This window comes from Bactrocera oleae, chromosome 6, assembly GCF_042242935.1.
Source record: "Bactrocera oleae isolate idBacOlea1 chromosome 6, idBacOlea1, whole genome shotgun sequence".
Taxonomy (NCBI): domain Eukaryota; kingdom Metazoa; phylum Arthropoda; class Insecta; order Diptera; family Tephritidae; genus Bactrocera; species Bactrocera oleae.
This window is the reverse complement of record NC_091540.1, coordinates 20,300,797-20,320,333: the sequence shown is the minus strand read 5'-3', so window position 1 is coordinate 20,320,333 and position 19,537 is coordinate 20,300,797. Positions and strand designations below refer to the sequence as shown.

At 36.3% G+C, this 19,537-nt stretch overlaps 1 protein-coding gene across 8 annotated transcripts in view; it reads left to right on the top strand.

Annotated features, from left to right (window-relative positions):
* The window catches only part of LOC106619204 (RNA-binding protein 6), a 425,212-nt gene that overhangs the window by 66,868 nt on the left and 338,807 nt on the right, over positions 1–19,537 (top strand). The window lies entirely within an intron of this gene.

Below are 19,537 nucleotides of genomic sequence, written 5' to 3'. Positions count from 1 at the left end.
ACAATGGATGAATAAAAGCAATATCGGATGACATAATATCTGTTACAAAAACAAAACTATATAGTAAACGCAGACCCTACAGTTTATTCCAAACGAAATCCATGGCTCCTTATGTGGGAACTAGTCTCTGAGTTTTTTAGGATTTCTCCAGTAATTTTGCACACGTCCTTTACTCACCAAGAAGCTGCTGACTTGTCGGAACCGCCGATATCGGACATCTAGCTGTCATACAAACTGATTGCTCAAAATCAAGTTCTTGTATAAAAAACTTTTTCATTTGATAAGGTATCATCACAAAATTTATCCAAGGCATCGCTGATTCTCTGAAGAAATTGTTTAGATCACTACTATAGCATATAGCTGCCACACACCTAACCGGTGGTCAAGGTATCGTCACGAAATTTGACGTAGATTATTATCTAAGGCATTGTTACAATTCCCGAACATATTGTACAGATCGGATGACCATAGCTTATAGCTATCCCCTTATAGCATCCAAATTGACTGATAAAAATCAGAATAAAGATCTTTTTATACCCTTACATGCTATAACTAAAGGGTCGAAAAGTCGAAGTTACAGTTTTTTCTTGTTTATATAAAATTACATCCAAGTGATCAATTAATTCCTTATCGAAACTGAACTTTTAGTGAAATTAAAAGAAGTAAATGCATAATTGAAGGCGTATTTAACAATGATATCCAAAAAACCTATCAAAATTAAAAACATTTTTTCATACCGTTTTTGGAACAAGTGTTACATAAGACCGATCCTCATTAGTAAATAAACCTCACAAAAGTAATTTCAATGTCAGTAAGTTAAGATTAATTCAAGTATTAATTACATTCAAGCCTTGAAATTATTTAGAATAAAAATCACTTAACTGTAAAACTTAAGGTTAATTATTTCCCTGAAACATCGATAGTTAAGCTGATAATACAATTGTTCGAGTTTTTAGCTCTTCAGCCCTTTCGGTGTGTTGTTGCCTATGCATATATGTATGTGCCTGTGTAAGTTCTTCTGTCGCTACCACTTGGATTGACTGCAGTTCAACATGGCTTCGAAGCATGTCCACGCTGCTGCTGTGCTGTACCATTGACTGCTGTTGCAACATCGAAGCAACATTGGTAGCCATCGGCCTTTAAATACCTAGTCGCCTCGTTCGTTGTCTGCTCGTTGACATCCTCGTCAACCTCGTTATGGTCGTGCTCGTCATTTTCATGTTATACAACACGTGACACGTGCATTCAGCAAACGCCGGCTACGAGCGCTGGCGGTAACAGCGCTGCACAAAGTTGCGGATATTGCACTAAGTGACTTTGTATTTCACTCTCTGCCTCGTGTTCTCTCTTACAATATTTACGCAACTCTCTTAATGTAAAGCCTACACGCGTGCCTTTGTGGTGCTTATTTATTTTAGTGTGTCACCCTTTTTGTTTGGGAGCAAAAGCTTTTGAGTGGCGAAAGCTTTTTCATTCATAAATTCTCTGCAAGGAGCTTTCTTATTTCCGTCCATTCACATGCTTTTCGCTTGGTTGCCGCCAGGTGTCGCCCAACTGTGGAAGTACGGATTATGAGGCAGATGTGGGGCAGCAAAGCCGTGCATACGTTCAGCCATAGACACACCGACGCACACAAATACACAGTTGGTCAATACACCTACAACGTAGTCGTTGCGCCTCATTGCATTTGCAACTGTGCGCTTAGTTGCCAACGACTGTCGAAATTCGCATTTGTAACACATTAAACTAAAGTGTTGTGGCAGCTTCTTTACGTGCCTCATGGTCCTCTCGACATTAGCTACTTAGCCAAACCAAATGCTAGCCGTTATTCAAGGAAACAAGAACAAGAGCACCGAAAACGGTTAGTAATGACATGTGACAGGCGAAAACAACAACTACAACTTAGAGATTTGTTTGAAAATATAAAAATCAGCGCAACAAGATATAAGTTTTTATTGGAACGCAAGCGCAGGCACTCTTATTAGCGAATAAAGTGAGTCAGAGGAAGACCTCAAGCGACATTGGGATGGCAGCAAAAACTGCTGATGTCTGTCTCATTGGCGCAAATGTGTTTTTTCTCCTTTTTTAGCAGTTCTCAGAAAATCTCAGATATCCCTGAAAATTCTAGTTGCTTGTTGGCGAGGCGGCAGTAATGTCCATCAAACCTTAATATGACTCAGTAGGGCTGCTAGCTCGTACCTGTTTTGTTTCTTGTTTTGTCCGTCTTGCTACAAGTTTTGGCAAGTTTCTGATCTGATATTACTGCAGCGTCGCCACAGACTCCGACAATGACGCAGCCATTTACTTTATTTTACTTTATTCGAGTCTTGGAGTTTTGTGGCTTTACATTTTTTTGACTATTTGTTCTGACTCACACAAAGATCGTGTATTTCTTTTCGGCTCCTAGGTTGCAGCTATGGTACGTTGCCATTTGTAGACGATGAATAAGTTTGTAAAAACAAATGGCAACTCTATACTTTTATGAAAACAAAGCCAATTCGTATCCTTTCCTGTTATGCTAGTTGTTATTTTTTACTTTGTGGTTTCCAGGGATGGGCAGAAGGTTAGCATGTGATAAAAGAGCGTAAGTGTACGCACACTGATTGTCTATAATATGAACAAACGAAGAGCGAAAACGAGCACTGACGATGGGACAAAGCGGTAGTAAAATCTGTTTGAAATCAGCAGTTGATCATTATATAACATAAGCATATAAGTTACAAAAAAATCATAGGGTTGTCAAGGCTTTGACGGAGCTGAGATCACCTGCTCGAAACAATGCGTTTTTCCGACATAGGACTTTAAATATAAGCAATGTGAAAGAAAAACTTTTCTTGGGGAAATACATTTTTATGGAAATATTTTTTGAAAATGAATGAAATTTTGCAAATTTATATGGCTTTCACTATTCAACAATTTTAAATGACCCTTTACATAATACGGCAGCAGACTACAGCAGATTTGAGCCTTTTTTGAAGTAATTGGGCGTTTTAGTAAATTTCAGGCAAACAGCCTAGAGTGCCATAGTACATCCCGAATTTTTACCCACAAACGTGCAGGTGAATGCTTTAAAAATTACAGAAATTATGATAATATGCAATATAACATTAATATAATGACAAATGGTACACATATTTAATCTTACGGTTTTGTTATAAACTACTAAAAGTGCGATAACTCAATTAATAAAAGCGCCAGACACTCTAAATTTTGCCCCAGATATGATACAAAATTGGTATCAATATTGGACAATGTGTGCGGCACTGCTCACCTTTAGGTGAAAACCCATATCTCTGGACCTGCTCGACTAAATTCCAATCAAATTTGGTATATAACTTATCATGACATGGCTATGTTACAATTCAAAAATGAGCAGCAGCGGACTACAACAACGCCTACTTCTCATATAACAAAATTTTAAATTACACCTGAATCTTGTATTGGGATAAAACTTTGCACGAATACTGCCTTGGGAGTGTGGCAGCTTTTGACTAAAAATTACCAAAATTAAAAAATATCGGTCAACCTTTCAGATATATTATTGGAATTTGGAAAGAATTTTTTCCGGCTTTAATTCTTGCGATAGTATACAATGTTCGGTTGCACGAACTTAGCCCTTTCTTACTTGTTTCTTTTTATGTTTGATTTATCTATTGCAAACTGAGTCCGAGTTGGGCCAACTAGAAAAGGTAATACATGGATATCAACCTTATGCATAAAATTTGGTTCAAATTTACCTAAAAGTGGGCACTGTCCAGACTAAACCTATTATTTTAACCACAGGCGCATTATCTTTAAAATCATGTGTTTACAAATGTATGTAAAGTTAACTTCCCTTAATTTATATTAAAGGTAAATGAAAAACGGGTTTGCCTACAATCAAAATAGATGTTTGCTCTCATCAGCTATAACATTCTTTAGATCAAACTAAGTAGTTTTTTAAAGTAGGTATTATAATAAATATTTAATAAATATACCAATTATATAATTTCAAAATTTTGCATGAACAATAATTTATGACACATACATATTCGTCGCTGTATAAACTTAAGTTCTCGAATTACTTATTTGTTTGTTTCTTTTGTCGCGAAAAGTCAGTCAAAATTTGAGATAATCAATCAATCAATCAGTAGTGGACAGTATACGAATATAGAGCGTAATCTTATTTTTCGCACTGCGTAAGAGAACCTTAATTGTAATCATCCATTTACAATACCAGACCATATTATCATCAGCAAAAGACGCCCACTCAATTTCGTTAGAAACCCTCTCTCATTGACCAATATTTCGTTATAAAGTGAATCATAAGCAAGGAGGTACTCATAGTCGGCATCGGAGGATTTGAAAATTTATGGTGACTTCGAACAGATAGGTGACAAGATGTGACTGTACAAGGTTTTATTCCAATAACTTAGGGTAATGATTTTATACATTATAAAGTGAATGAACATTACCTCAAATAGATTAAGTACAGAAAGAGACATGATATTCCATTTACTGCACTATCTCTGTAGTTAAATTTAGCGCTCTGACGCTTCTTGTAAGTTCGCTTCTGACAGTTCAAATAATGCTCTAAATAAAAAAAATATGATAATATACAAACAGGCACCTTCGACCTCTAAGGGGATTAATATAATTATACAAGAATACTATGAGAACTAAATAGTAAAATCGGAAAACAACAATGACGACCTTCCAAACTATTTACTATAAAGTTCGATATTCGAAATAATGAAACCGGAAACTTTAATATTACATAAGAGTTATAGAAATTTGTTATGTTTATATTTAACGAAATAGCCCTTTCTTAAGACAAGGGCGTCAGTTGTCTATTCTCAGGTCGTTACACGAGAAATTTGCAATCCCTTTTGCTGTTAGAACTTTTTTTGTAACAAAGTTCGTCACTTTTAAATATTTTGATTGAAATAAATAAAATTAATTATAAATCGGATCAACAAAACATATTATTTACTTCCGAATTTTTAAATATACAGTTGCGAAATAATAGTAGCGCTCACAATGTAGTAAAGAAGTAAGAAATGTAGATTGTTTATCTGCTTTTTTTTTAGCAAATTATTTGTTTACAATTAATTCATAAAGGAAAGGTTCAGAGAATAATTAATTACAAGGCTATTCAAATTTAATTTCCGAAGGTTTGTATAATTGCGGTAAAAAAATAGTATAATTCAGTTGAATAAAAAGTTTGTAGAAATAATTATCGATGTTAAGAAATTTAATGGCAACATTATACGTAAGTATAAGAGAAATAATTAATACCTAGTATTATGATCTTTGTTCGCTAAAACTGCCGAATCCCGTCGATGCATTGAATGAATGTGATTTTCCATCTATCATAAGGTATTGATTGCCATGCGCGTTCAACAGTTTCCTAAAGTTGATTACTACTTGTTGGTTTAGCATCAGCAACTTTCTCCATCTCGTCGCATAACAAATTTTCTATAGGGTTGAAGTCTAGAGAATTTACAGATTATTCCATGATATAATACCTATTTTTCTGAAACCACTGCTGAGCCAATTTGCTTGTGTGCTTTAAGTCATTATCTTAATAAAAGGTCACGGATAGAAATATTTCTTCTCGTGCTTAGGATTTATATACCCGTAAAATTCAAACATATAGAGTAGTTTCCTTAATCCAGTATATCGGTATGACTTCAAAAAATGAAAAACATGCCATAATCATAGTACTGGATCCCACATGTCTAACTTTGTTGTATATTTTAGATTGTACTCGGAGTTGTTCGGTCATCTTACATTAGGTGCCAATTGAAGTGCTCATTTCGAAATTTAGCCTTTGATCCGTATGTGTTTTTTGATAATAATGACACTTTTCTTGGGCTATATGCTGCTAGATAATAATCTTTAAAGGGCTACGAATAGTTTCTAAAATTGCCTTCAAGCTTAGTTTAAAGTTCGATTTGTATATTAAGGCATTGCGAATTATCGGCGGGGTACAAAAAATTAAATTTTCAACTTCTATATAAGATTTGATATTTGAAATAAGTTTTTTTTATCGCGCTGATGAGCCGGGCAGTGCCTGCCTCCATGTTCCCTAGAAAATTGATGATAAATAGCGGAAAACTCTCTCTTAAAGACAGCACTAAGTCCGCCACGTTCGTCTTGGACATCGAATAGCTCGTGCTACACAGCGATTGTAAGACCAATTCGAGAGAGATCGGAGTGGTCCGTGGCTGCCCGCAGGGATCTATCTGCGGTCCATATATTTTGAACCTCATGATGGACTCTCTGCATGATGACAGCTCGAACCCCTCTGTAAATGTTGTGCGCATGCGGACGACCTTCTCCTTCTAGTTGAAGGTCGATCGCGATTGGAGCGGGCGGAAGAAGACTTTTTAGAAATTGTAAATAGCTGGGGTTTAGGTGTGGGGGTTGACATATTGATGGACAAAACGGTGACAATGCTGCTTAAGGCAGATTGTCGCCAGTTCGTCCACCGATTGTTCGTGTGAATGGGGTCAGCATCAGGTATGTGACGTAAGTCAAATACCAAAGTATTAAGGGGTTAGAAGGGGCTTGAGTGTGTCATTGCTGCGGAATGATTGGATTTCCGATGATGATGTGGAGAGGGAGGGATTTCTAGAGAGCAAGACCGTTGGGACAATAGTCCTAACGGTCGGGTGACTTATATGAGTATATCCGGGACATTAGGTTTGTTGAGGGTAACCCAGACTTCAGATTTTGTCTAAGTCTGGGTTTTTTGTTAACGGGGCATGGGTCTCTGAATGCATTTTTGCATCAGAGGCACCCTTATGACAGGCCGGGGTGTTTGTGAGGGGCGCGATGTGAAGACTGGGTTCGCTTGATCGCGGAGTGCCCGATGTATTCGGATATTAGGGATCTCGGGGGTATGGGGATTAGCTGAACTGACGGACGGTTAGATGTTAGCGGTGTGATCTCCACTAGTCGGAATGCCGAAAAGTTAGGGTCGTTTGCGCGGGAATTGTTTAGGCGGCGGAGGCGTTTAACTAAGAATTAGGGTTAGCTTCTTTTGTGAAAAGTGTGTGCATGTAATGAGCGTATGGTTACCAGTCCAGAGCTGTATGGAGGCTCAACTGGTAGTAGCTTCGACTACGAGGTCTGACCGGAGACTTAATTCTGGTACCACGGGGAGCAAGGGCCCTTGGAGTTCGCTCCATCCTGCTCATGCGGACTAGACCTTCGGGGAGTATCGTGGTGGTTGTGGTTTATACCCAAATGCGGGAAGAAATGACGTTTTGTCAGTTGAATGTGGAGTTGCATTGCAACCGGGTGCCGAATCCAAAGTACGGCAGAGGTTTTATATAGGCCTCGAATCTCACCAAGGTGTGTAGTGTGTCCATTCCACACTACCAATCGGTACCGAAAAATGCCTGGCATTTTCGGGGCGCTGATCAACGCATTGTATTGATACGCTGTGCTTTTGAGCACCGTGAGATAAAGCCGTCGACGGCAGGTACTCACCTTAAACACACCGGACGTTGTCCAGGGTTATCCGTAAGACAGCATTTTAAGCTACCGGACCACTGCAGTATATTTTAAGCAAAGGTCTTTGCTATTGGAAAAGCCTCGTTTCGCATATGAATGTATGGAACACAGTAAAAGTCATGTGCAAAGCGGCAGATCAAAAATACACAAAGATCCTGCTCACTTTTGATATAAGAGACTGTGGGAACATTATTGGAATACTCACTCTTCACAGTCTGGGGGTAGCACACGCTTGCGGAATGGGGACAGTCGAGATGACTGTCAATACAGCATCTCTTGTGCACTTGTCCTGCACTAGCAAGGCAACGCTTCTAACATTTGGATGCCCCACGGTATGAGACACTGGAAGAGATATCGATAGTGAAGTCGCAGAACTTATTGAAATTCACGTCAATCGCTGGCATCCTGAAGGCTTACTACTTCTTATGAATTGCGTAACGGCATTCCATCTAGTATCGTTAAGAACCAAAACTGGTCTATGAGTTGCTCACTTGCCTACTAGACTAACCTAAACTCAGTAGCGGATTTATATATTTGCCGCCTACAGGCTAATTAACTTTTGCCGTCTCAAAATTATGGATATAACTATGGCATATAGTTGCTATACAAACTGAACGATTAAAATAATGTCCTTGTATGACATTGTGTATATGAAATTATTCAGATCGGAACACTATAGCCCACAGCTACCATATAAACTGATCGATCGTAATCAAGTTCTTGAATAGAATTTTTTGTATTTGTGAAGGGTATTATGGTTTCGCACTCTACCCATATAAGACACTTCTACCTATTAAGGTGAACGCATCGGGGGCATCTTGCAAGAATCAAAGCCTAGGGAACATCTTCAGGTATTGGCAAAACTTTATATTAAACTAGGGAAAGTATCGCTCTAATTTTATCCATTTTCTAATCCGCTAATATGCAATACCAATCTTTCTTGGGTTCCAAAAAATATGTGTACCAAGTTTCATATTGAACTCGTTTTGTCATCCTGATCATTTACATATATTTATATACAACTCCATATCTACCTCGATTATTTTAGGTGGAAAGAATAATCGTTAGGTGAACAAAACTATTATAGTATGTGGTATCTTGTTGCAAGAGTATAAAAATAAGGCTATAGGAGAAATAACAAATCCTAAACTACAATATATGCGGCAGTTGCTACTTAGTATTATTTTGACCGGAGTTGTTACCATAAAAATTTTCGAGTTATTTAATTTTAGTAATTTTTGGATATTCCATTAATTGTCCACCCAAAGACATTTCTTATGGTGAAAGAGGAATATTGAACTGCTCGGTTAAATGCAAAGTTAAAAAGTCATTTTGTTTTCCTTATTCAAAAAACCTATACTGTAGTATAATACTTTAATTTATATTAAAGTGATGTTAGATGTTATGAAGCAATGGAACTTAAATGCAGATATCTCAATACTTCAGGTTATGCCCAAGTTAATTAGAGTAATATTATTTACATTATTGAAACGTATTTCGTTATTAGATAAGATACGACTAGCCTAAAACCCAATTCTATATAATTGAAAATAAACATTAGCAGCGTCTTTGAGGCTTACACTTAATGAGGTTATATAAAAAGTATTGAGATTGCTGTTTCATGAAGGTTGTATTGGGGTAATTGAGAAATCCTTGTCGCTACAATTCTTTCCCTCTCTCCTAACAATATACCCTGTTTGACACGAAGTTTGAAACACCCAGAGGGAAACGTTGGAGATCCTATAAAATGTATGTATAAACGATCATGATGTGTATATATGCGAACTAGTTTTTTAGTTTTTGAGATATTGATTTGAAATTTTACACACGTCTTTTCCTCCCGAAGGAGCTGTTCATTTGTCATAACCGCTTATATCGGATCACTATGGCACATTGCTGCTTTGTGAAGGGTGTTATATAACGACGTTTCTTGTCTTTCGATTTAAATTCTGCTGAAGATTTCATATCAGGTGCAAATCGGGATCCCTGAAGGATTTAGGTAAACTTTGATTTTGTTTAGAATAAAATATTCTTTCGCTTCCATCGCTTGAACACATAACAAGACCATGACATCAGCTTACCGTTTTTAGAATTTTTATACTCTCGCAACCTGTTGCTACAGAGTATAATAGTTTTGTTCTCCTAACGCTTGTTTGTATCCCCTAAAACTAATCGAGTTAGATATAGGGTTATATATATATAAACGATCAGGATCACTGCCACGCCCACAAAACTCCATTAATCAAAAACAAATAAATTGCCATAACTAAGCTCCACAATAAGATACAAGTCTGTTATTTAGTATTTAGGATCACATTAGGGAGGGCCATCTGCAGATTAAAAGTTTTTTTTAAAAGTGGGCGTGGTCCCGCCCCTAATAGGTTTAATGTACATATCTCCTAAACCGCTAATGCTATAATAACAAAATTCACTCGAAGTAAATGTTTTTAGAACCTCTACCTACAGTGTTAAAATAGTTGAAATCGGGTGGCAACTCCGCCCACTCCCCATATAACGGTACAGTTAAAAACTACTAAAAGCGCGATAAATCAAGCACTAAACACGCCAGAGACATTAAATTTTATCTCTGGGATGGTATAAGATGACTTTATAGTAACCGCGTTCAAAATTAGACAGTGGGGGTGACACCGCCCACTTTTAGGTGAAACCCCATATCTTGGGATCTGCTTAACTGATTTCAACCAAATTCGGTGCATAACGTTCTTTTCATATTTCTATGTTATAGTGCGAAAATGGGCGAAATTGGATTACATCTGATTCTTTCACTTTCCACTATGCATATCAAACAACAATGATTATATCGGGGTAAAACTTTGCGTGAATAATACGTTTAAAGTATGCCACCTTGTGACCAAAAATTGTCTAAATCGAACCAAAAATGTTTAAGCCCCTAAGTACTAAATATGTGGACCCAGTGCCTATAGTTGACCTTCTAGCGAAAATATCAGTCAATCCACAAAGAAATCTCAAACGAGTATACCATTTGACTTTGCGAGAGTATAAAATGTTAGGTTACATCCGAACTAAGGCCTTCCTTACTTGTCTATTTTGAATTTCATCTGAAAAAAGTACGTTATGTGTGCATTGCAAAATTGATTATGGTGGACTCTAGAGGATTGCCACGCTCCTGGTGGTGTTAGGCGGTTTTTGAGAAAAAGTTCGTCTTTGAATTGATCTGAGGCTAATATCTAAACATTAGTCACATTATTCTGATCTTTAATTAACTTTCTAAGTGAACTGGACTTTTGTTAACTTGCACATTTTTGTTAAACGCATCTTATGATTGGTAAATGTCTATAAAAAGAAAGAGTAAGAAAATTTGATATTACGCTTTAGTTTTGTTAAAGCAAATTATTGCAAATATCGGTGATATTTCCAATATAAGAGAGAGAGGGAGTGTGTATTATTATGTTTACTCCAACTACATGTTCTTTCCGAAAGAACGAAGAAAGTAGGCGCAAAATAAAGAACAAAAAACAAAACAATAACAGCTAAATGTGCTTTCACTTCGAAGTTAAAATTTACGTTCGCGTTTTTCGGATCGGCTGTATTCGCTTGAACTAAAGTAGTCGTTGTAAATAAGCCGTCCTTTATTGAAATTGTTTTTCGCAAAAAAATTGTTAAAGTTAAGGATTTTTTCACTTATGCGCAGTTTTAAGCAACAGATGCAATTTTTATTAAAATATAAAAAAACAAGTAAGAAATTCGTTCAGTTGCATAAGTTTTGTTAGTTATATGAGGTCTACGATTCCCTCCGAATTTCTATAGTATATCTCACAAATTGACTTTTGGTCATACGGTGCACTATTTGTGCAAAGTTTTATCAGGATACATTTATTAGTCCTTGATTTGCATACTGGAAAGTGAAGGAATCAGATGGAATTTAAAATTCCATCTTAATTCTATGGGTCGTAGGCGTGGTTTTCGTCTGATTTCGCTCATCTTCGTGGCGTATTGTAGGAATGTCAGGAATGTAGAAATGTCCGAATTGGGTTGAAATCGGTGGAGTAGGTCCTGAGAAATGACTTTTCACCTAAATGTGGGCTGTGCGATGCCCATCGTTTAAATTTAATACCAGCTCCTATAAAGCCCTTTTGTACCATCTCGAGTGTAAAATTTTATGTCTCTGGCGCATTTAATTATAGATTTATTGCACTTTTAGTAGTTTTTAACAAAACCGATATGTGGGGAGCGGGATTATGATCCGAAATCATTCATTTCCACAGGGTAAGTAGGGATGCCAAAAAGATATGCCCTTAATGAGTTTGGTTATTATAGCTTTAATGATTTATGCGATATGTATATTAAACCTGCTATTAAGCTGGGCGTGGCTCCGTCATCTAATAACCTTTTTCGCCGTAGATGTCACTCCCTAATGCAATTCGTGGTGCTGTTGTCTTGTATCTAATTCTGGAGCTTAGTTATGGCACTTTATAAGTTTTCGATTAATGGCGTTTTGTGGGCGTGACAATGGTTTGATGACGTCCATCTGCAACCCTCCTCGGATATCAAGGAACATGTGTAACAAGTTTTATCAAGATCTCTAAATTTTTACTCAAGTTATCGCTTGCACGGACTGACGAACGGACAGATAGACAGTCACTCCGAATTCAACTCGATTCGTCATCCTGATCATTTGTACATGATATACATAATTCTATATCTAATCCGATTACTTTGAGTGGTACAAAAAACCGTTAGGAACAAAACTATTATACTCTGTAGCAACACGTTGCAAGAGTATAAAAATGGTTGCAAAAAACATAGACTCTGTTTAACTGCCAACACTTCACGTGTTTCACTCGAGCTTTATATTTTATTTGATTATTATTTTTATTAGTTACCGCGGGCGTTTTTGCACCTTTGCAAATCGCATTTACGCAAAAGCGAGTACCTCCGCCGCAGCCACCATACCTTCGCCACTGCACCAGCAATTGCCGGCAGCCGCAGCTTCTTGTGATCAACACCGCCGTTCAGACTGTCATTTTCGCCCATACATAGCGGTTCGCCGCATCAGCTTCCTCAGTAGTGCGCGTTTTCGGTGCACAGTTTTGTTTTTGTTCTCCGTATTTTTGCTTGATGCTTCAACGCTTCGAGCGCGTTGCAGCAACCAATTTGCAATGCAAATGATATGCTTGGATGAAATTTGGTATTAAAGTGTGGAAAAAAGTAGAAACTGTAAATACTCGTGAGCACACAAACACATACGCAGACACACATTTTTGCCGATGTTGTATATATAAATAAAGCTTGTGAACGAGACTCCATAAATGTACCTATACTTGTACATTCAAGAAATCTCTGTTTTCGCCATCTTATCCACTCCTTTACTGCTACAAGACCATGCAATTGGTAAGCGGTGTATTGTATATATATGCGAAAAGCGCGACAAGATACTTTTTACATTTTGGATAGAAATATGTTCTAATTTTTTAATAACCACAGCCGCTAATTATGTCTAATGCTAGAGCCTAAGGGCCTCCATATACATATTAAATTCGGAGATTTCGCTCCATCACTTTATTACCGTATGTGGCGTCCCTATTGCCTACTGGAATTGTTTTTATACTCTCGCACAAGTTGCAACCAAGTTCAAAAATTGTAGAAATTGAACCATAAGTTTTCAATATTTCGGATACAGAATATGTGAACGTAATTTCCTATGGCTGTCTATATACCGAAAAAAGTAGTCAATCTGTGAGATATATTATTGAATTTCGCCTAGAATCTTTTCATAATAGTAATGAGTCCTTTGTCGAAAAAAGTTGAAAACGGATCAATACTGCTCCTAATCCCCATATACAAGTACCCAATATAGAGATTTTCAAACTTCCGATTGGCTTTATAACATACTAGTATACTTATAATACTCATTTGTTAGATATCTCAATGATACTTATGGTATAGAGCAACTCTTTCTGGGAATAGTGATTATAAAAATGGATAAAATCGGGTCAATGCTACCCATGGTCCTCACCTACATACATAATATAAGCACTTCAAACTTCCGGTTGATTTTGCACCGTTTATATTGGTCAATATGTAAGATATCTTCGCAAAATTAAGTGATCGTATTGGATATACAATAGTTTAATCTCGGAAATATAAGAAATATACGTGATAAAATATACGATCCATCTGAATTTAATGTCGGTCAATATGTGTGCTATTTTAACGAAATTAAGTGAACAATTTTTTTTTAAATAATGTGGTTTAGCGCTTAAAGAGAAAGAAATCGGTCTAGACATTAGTCTAAATCTCATATCCCAATATACAGATTTCCGATCCTCTGGTTGATTTTATGTCACATATATCACATTTGTGCTAAGTAGACTTTAGTATAAAATCTCGGACAAGCAAGATATAGTTATAACACTAAGTGGGTACGAGTGTATGACCTATAATATAGTATAAAACCATAGCAAATACCGAGAGTATAAAATGTTTAGTTACACCAGAACTTAGCTCTTCCTTACTTGTTAGCTTCAATATTTATTTCCAACGTTCGTTTTCTCTAGTAGTTATATTCATACATGACATTTTCTTCACTCTTTTCTTTCGGTATTTCGCCTTCTGTGTTCACTGGCGTTTTTCTGCTGAGTTGTCGCAAATTTCTATTCCATTCAACATTGTCAACATTTGCATGGCGGATACGTCCTTTATTGTTATTGTGTTTGTTATGGACGTAGCATTTACTAGCTATTACCTTAGGAGCGTTCTCACACCCTCTTGGCTCAACTATTTTGTTCACAATTGGTTTGCGTTCGCTTTGATGGTGTTGCAAGTGTAGTGGTCTATGTCACTTCAAAACGCATTGTTCGCCGTGATTGCAACGCAAGAATAAATCTCATAGATGTGGAAGTGTGGCCAGAAGAGTGTATGTAATTGAGCCCCAGTATATGCTGTGAAAAGTATTTATTATGTATCATATGTATATTTATTAGAATACTACGAGTGGGGTGAAGGAAATGAATAGGAAACTTTGACTTTTACATTTTATTTATAAACTTTAAATACGGTATATAAAAGCTTCCCATTATCACTTGTTTGCCCTATACCATTAGAGCTCAATTTGGCATTCAGCAGCGCCATTTGCGAAATGGGAACTGGAAAAAAACTTTCAGAATCGCTTTTAATCTAGTAATTTTTCTATAACTATATTCGTGCGTTACGTATAAAAGATACTATCCCCTTGTGCATTTTTCAGTATGTCATTCATATTAACAGTAAATTAATATAATTTTTTATTTTACTGAAATATGTCGAACTTTGTGTTCGAAAAAGTCTCAGTCAATCTCAAACTGCTTAAGCTAAATCAACCTAACTTGCTCAGATCAAATATTTTAAGCATTCCCTACGAAAGTATAAAAATTATTAAAATTGGATAACCCTGCCTAACCAAACTAACTTTACTAAAAGTGCGATAACTCTATAAATGAAAAGTTTAAAAACACAAAATTTGCACCCGAGATGATACAGAAAAGCTTTATAGGAGCCGTTATCAAAATTGAACAAAGGGGGTGGCAATGCCCATAATTAGGTGAAAATCGGGGCAGTTGCTCAACCAATTTCAAACAGATTTGGTACAGATCAATTATCCTGACATTCCTATGTCATAGTGCAAAAATGGGTGAAATCGGACAAAAACACGACTACTTGCCATATAACTCAACTTTAAATTCCATCTGTTTCTTTCACTTTGCAGTATACAAATCAATCACCAATGAATGTAATGCACGAACAGTGCCTTTAAGATGTGCCACCTGATGCCCAAATGTTATTAACATCGAATGCATATACAGAAGAAGAAATTAAGAAATTATCGGTTATAATATATATATATATATATACAAGTATAATGGAAATTCAGAGAAAATCCTTTCTTGTTATTAGTAGGTCTGTATGTCAAAAAAGGAGTTGAATCAGGTCAATATTTCCCTTATCCCCCATATACCCAATAGAAAGGTTTTCAAACATACGGTTGACTTTACTCCTTATGGTATGAGATACCTTGATAAAACTCAGAGAGCATATTTTTCTGTTAATAATACGTAGTAATGCCAAAAATATATAAAATCTGGTGCATACCATCCCTATCTCCTATATACCTACCATATATATTGGTCAATATGTAAGATATCTTATCATTATATATTGGTCAATATGTAAGATATCTTATCATTATATATTGGATATACTATAGTTTAATGCCAAAAATGTGTGAAATTGGCCTACGAATTACCCCGACTCCCATCTTCTACATATAATAATTTTCATTATTTTAACAAATCCTGTGCCGGTCAGTGTATGAGGTATATACTTTCAAATATTCTCAAGTAAAAATATATAATATGTTAATGAACCTCATATCCCTTATATGTATAATGAATTTTTATCCTCCGGTTGACTTTTTCCACATGTTCAATATAATAAATTTAATCTTTTCGGATGAATTTAAATCACATACCATATCTCATTTCAAGATGATCTGAATATAATTTTAGCTGACTTTTGCAAGTTAGTATTCTCTTGACGATTAAAAGTAACACTTAAAAGTCCCTAATTTTGCCCTGTTCAAACCTTAAGAAAACGTTAAGTGAGAGTAAAGCTGAAAAAATATAGAACCCGTCTGTATAACTACAGTGAAAGTTCTTAAAGTAAAACTTGTATGGAAAAAGGTGTTACGTGCCAGGATTATGAAGATTAAGAGTGACTTCGTTAAAAGGGTCTTCCGGATAACAACAAATATAGGATATATAAATTGTTATATGTAATTGAAACTTTATGTGTATTAAAGTTTATGTAGAACTGGATGACTGTATTCATACCAGGATTATATCTTCACCTATTAAAAGCATGTGAAAGGTTTTTATGGTACAAATAAGCTCACTCACTCAATGGTGGTAATAAAGGCACAACCTCATGCAAGGATATCAATTTCGGTCCAAACCACTACGATTGTGTTAGTTTTAATTGATCCCATGCATTAATCTTCTAAGTATAAACATCACTTCTGTAAGGTTCGTGTTTAGTTCGTGTGACGAATTGTGGCAGCCATTGTTTATATGTTGTTGCAAATTTTCACTTTTTCTCTCAATGCTTCCTTTCACACTCATTGATGTTACTAATTGCCCTTACAAACTTTGCCGTAGGGTCATACTGTCTCGGCTCCAAAGACGGTGCTTACCTTTGCAGGTGGCAAATGCTTGCATCTTTCAACTTCACTAGCAGCAGTTACAATAATTAATGCGGGCAACCCTGAGACTCTTTCTCTTGTGAAAGCTGTGAAAGCATTTCGTAGTAAATATGTTCTCACATTGGAGTATCGGGTTTATTAAGCGCTTCTGCATACTTTCCTTCAGCTGCTTCACTAATTTATAAATATACGCGAATATAGTGTATATGTACATAGCTATGTATATGAGTGTGTGTAGAACAAATAACATATGGCATTTAAATAGATGAGTAAGTACATATGCGCATACTTAAGACTTTTATCTGCGTTTGCATGACGACATTAGGTGACGACAATTCAGCTGCAACAACCCAACTTGCGGCGTTTGCTTACTCCTCTGTAAGCATCTACTGACACGTCGAATCCCACTCGCACATTTTGCAACTTCATGCAAATTCGACGTGGAAATTCTTCGAATAAATGAATAAGAAAATATGTTTTTGATACAGACGGAACGATATATATTGTATGCAGTGTTTAGAAATACAGTAAAGCACGCTTAAGTAGTCCACCTGCTGGGTTGTATCACATTTATTTTAAGATCAGCTTGCACGGGTGTATGTGTCTTCTAGACTTCAGCTTCGACAATTTATTTTAAGGGAACGATCGTTGGAAACCAAACTATAATTTTTACAGTCCAGAGAAATGTGCCTTGATGCATAAGAAATCCATGTATATGACCCTGTCCTAGTGCAGGCTCTTAAAGTCATTTTCCATTGAATGCTCATGTAAATGAAATTTTTGAACTTATTGCAATATTACGGTTAGACCAAAGCAGGGTACGATAAAATTTCAAGAACATTGTTTGAGAGGTTGGTTAGGAGTGTAAGAAATCAAGAAATTTTGAGAATATTTTAAGAGTAGGTCATTGAATGTGACCGCTTGTAATCGGACCAATTCAATTAAGAAAGGAACCCAGAACACAACACGAATCCATAAAAAATAGTTTCCATTGTCTCTAGCATTGAGAGGTGCATATATTTCTTGCAATATGCATACTTAAAGTACTTTGTCCCCAGCCTCTTCTCTGGAGTTGCAATTAATTCACGTCAGCTCTCTCGCTTCATAACCTATCCTCCTTAACAAGGCGAAACTTCTCTACATTGTTGTGCCCAAGTTTCTTCGCTACCTTGTGTTCAAAGGTATGTATATATGTACGAGTATATATGAAAAATTTAACATTTTTGTATGCACAATTCCCGTTTTAGTTATGCACATACATATGAATTTATTTACGAAAACAAATAGGAAAGCGAATGAGATTTACAACAGCAACGCAAATAACATATACATATACATGCATACATTAGTTTTAGTCAAGAGGACTGAATTTCAGATATTTTTTAACTATCGAAAATATTAATATTTTTACTATCCATTTATTTCAGTTTATTAGTGCTTCAAAAGTTTACAAAAAATTTCCAAAGAAATAAATAAAAGTAAAAATTTCTACCCTTTTGAACATCTGAGATACATACCCTTCACAAATACAAAAGATATATGCTATAGTGATCCGATATCAATGGTTTCGACAAAGAAGAAAAGAACGTGTACAAAATTTTAGATCATATCTAAAAAACGGAGAGACTTGTTCTTTTTTTGTTTGAATGTGAGAAGTTGTCTTGCATATAATTACTCCTAGGCTCTATAACTTTTAAGCGAGTCTCATTGGGGTATAATTGAAGTACTTATTTTTATAACGCATAAAGCGGACATTCCGAACCTAGACAGTTGGGAAACACTACCGGATAACTAGTAGTGCTGCCACTTACGTCTAGAATAAAGTTTTGGTTTCTTGCCTACCCAGTTTTCTTCTTTTGTGATTTGTTGCAGATGTTCGTTCGTTTCGGTGGGATATTGGTCACTCTTCGATTTTACAAGAGTCAGTATTCAATATTTAGCTGGACAAGTTTACAACATAAATGTTTCACTGTATCATATCATTAGGGCAAGCATGATTCAAATTTGCACATATTTTCTTCAAATAACGGTAATGTAAACTAACTATTTATTTGCTTTTGCCCGATGAATTTTATTTTATTTTGTGCGCAATTTGGTGTTGCTGTTGTTGCTGCTGAATTTTAACGATCCTCTTGAAATGCCATCCGCCACGCATTTGCCACTGTATTTTAGAGCGCACTAAGTGCAAGGAGTTATATTCATAATTCTCAATTCAACGCCAATGAAGAACGTTGTTTGTTTGCGCTCACTTTTTGGAAAATAACAAGTTGTCAGGCGCTGAAATAACTTTTGAATAAACACTTATTTTGTAATCAGCTCTGAAAGTTAACGACTCTTCACAAAGGCTCTTGTGGACCTAGAAACATATCTGAGTGGTGTTCGCTACGCTCCGCTCATCACCATTTGTGGCAAGCAAATTTTTGAGCATATTTGCTTCAAATGCATTAAGTGCATTATACATGTGACCTTAAGCTTTAATGGTACGATTGTTTACAGTACAAACTCAATTACCGTAAGCTGTGGCTTATAAGTCGAGCCGGTAAAAAGCCGCCAACTAGCCGAACGATAACGGTAATGGAAAGTGGACATTTCTGTGGCAAAGACATGCTGATGTTGCAGTCGGCGGCATTGGCAGAGGGCCAACCGGTGCTTGAGCTTCCAATTTCAACTTTAAATACACACATATGGGCATGCTCATACCAAAACCACCTGCTCTCAAAGATATACAACTCGAAAAATGCACTTTGAACTTCTATGCATCATCAGTTTCGAAGAGCTTTGCAACGTATGCAAGTGCACGTTCTATCTCTGCCGGCG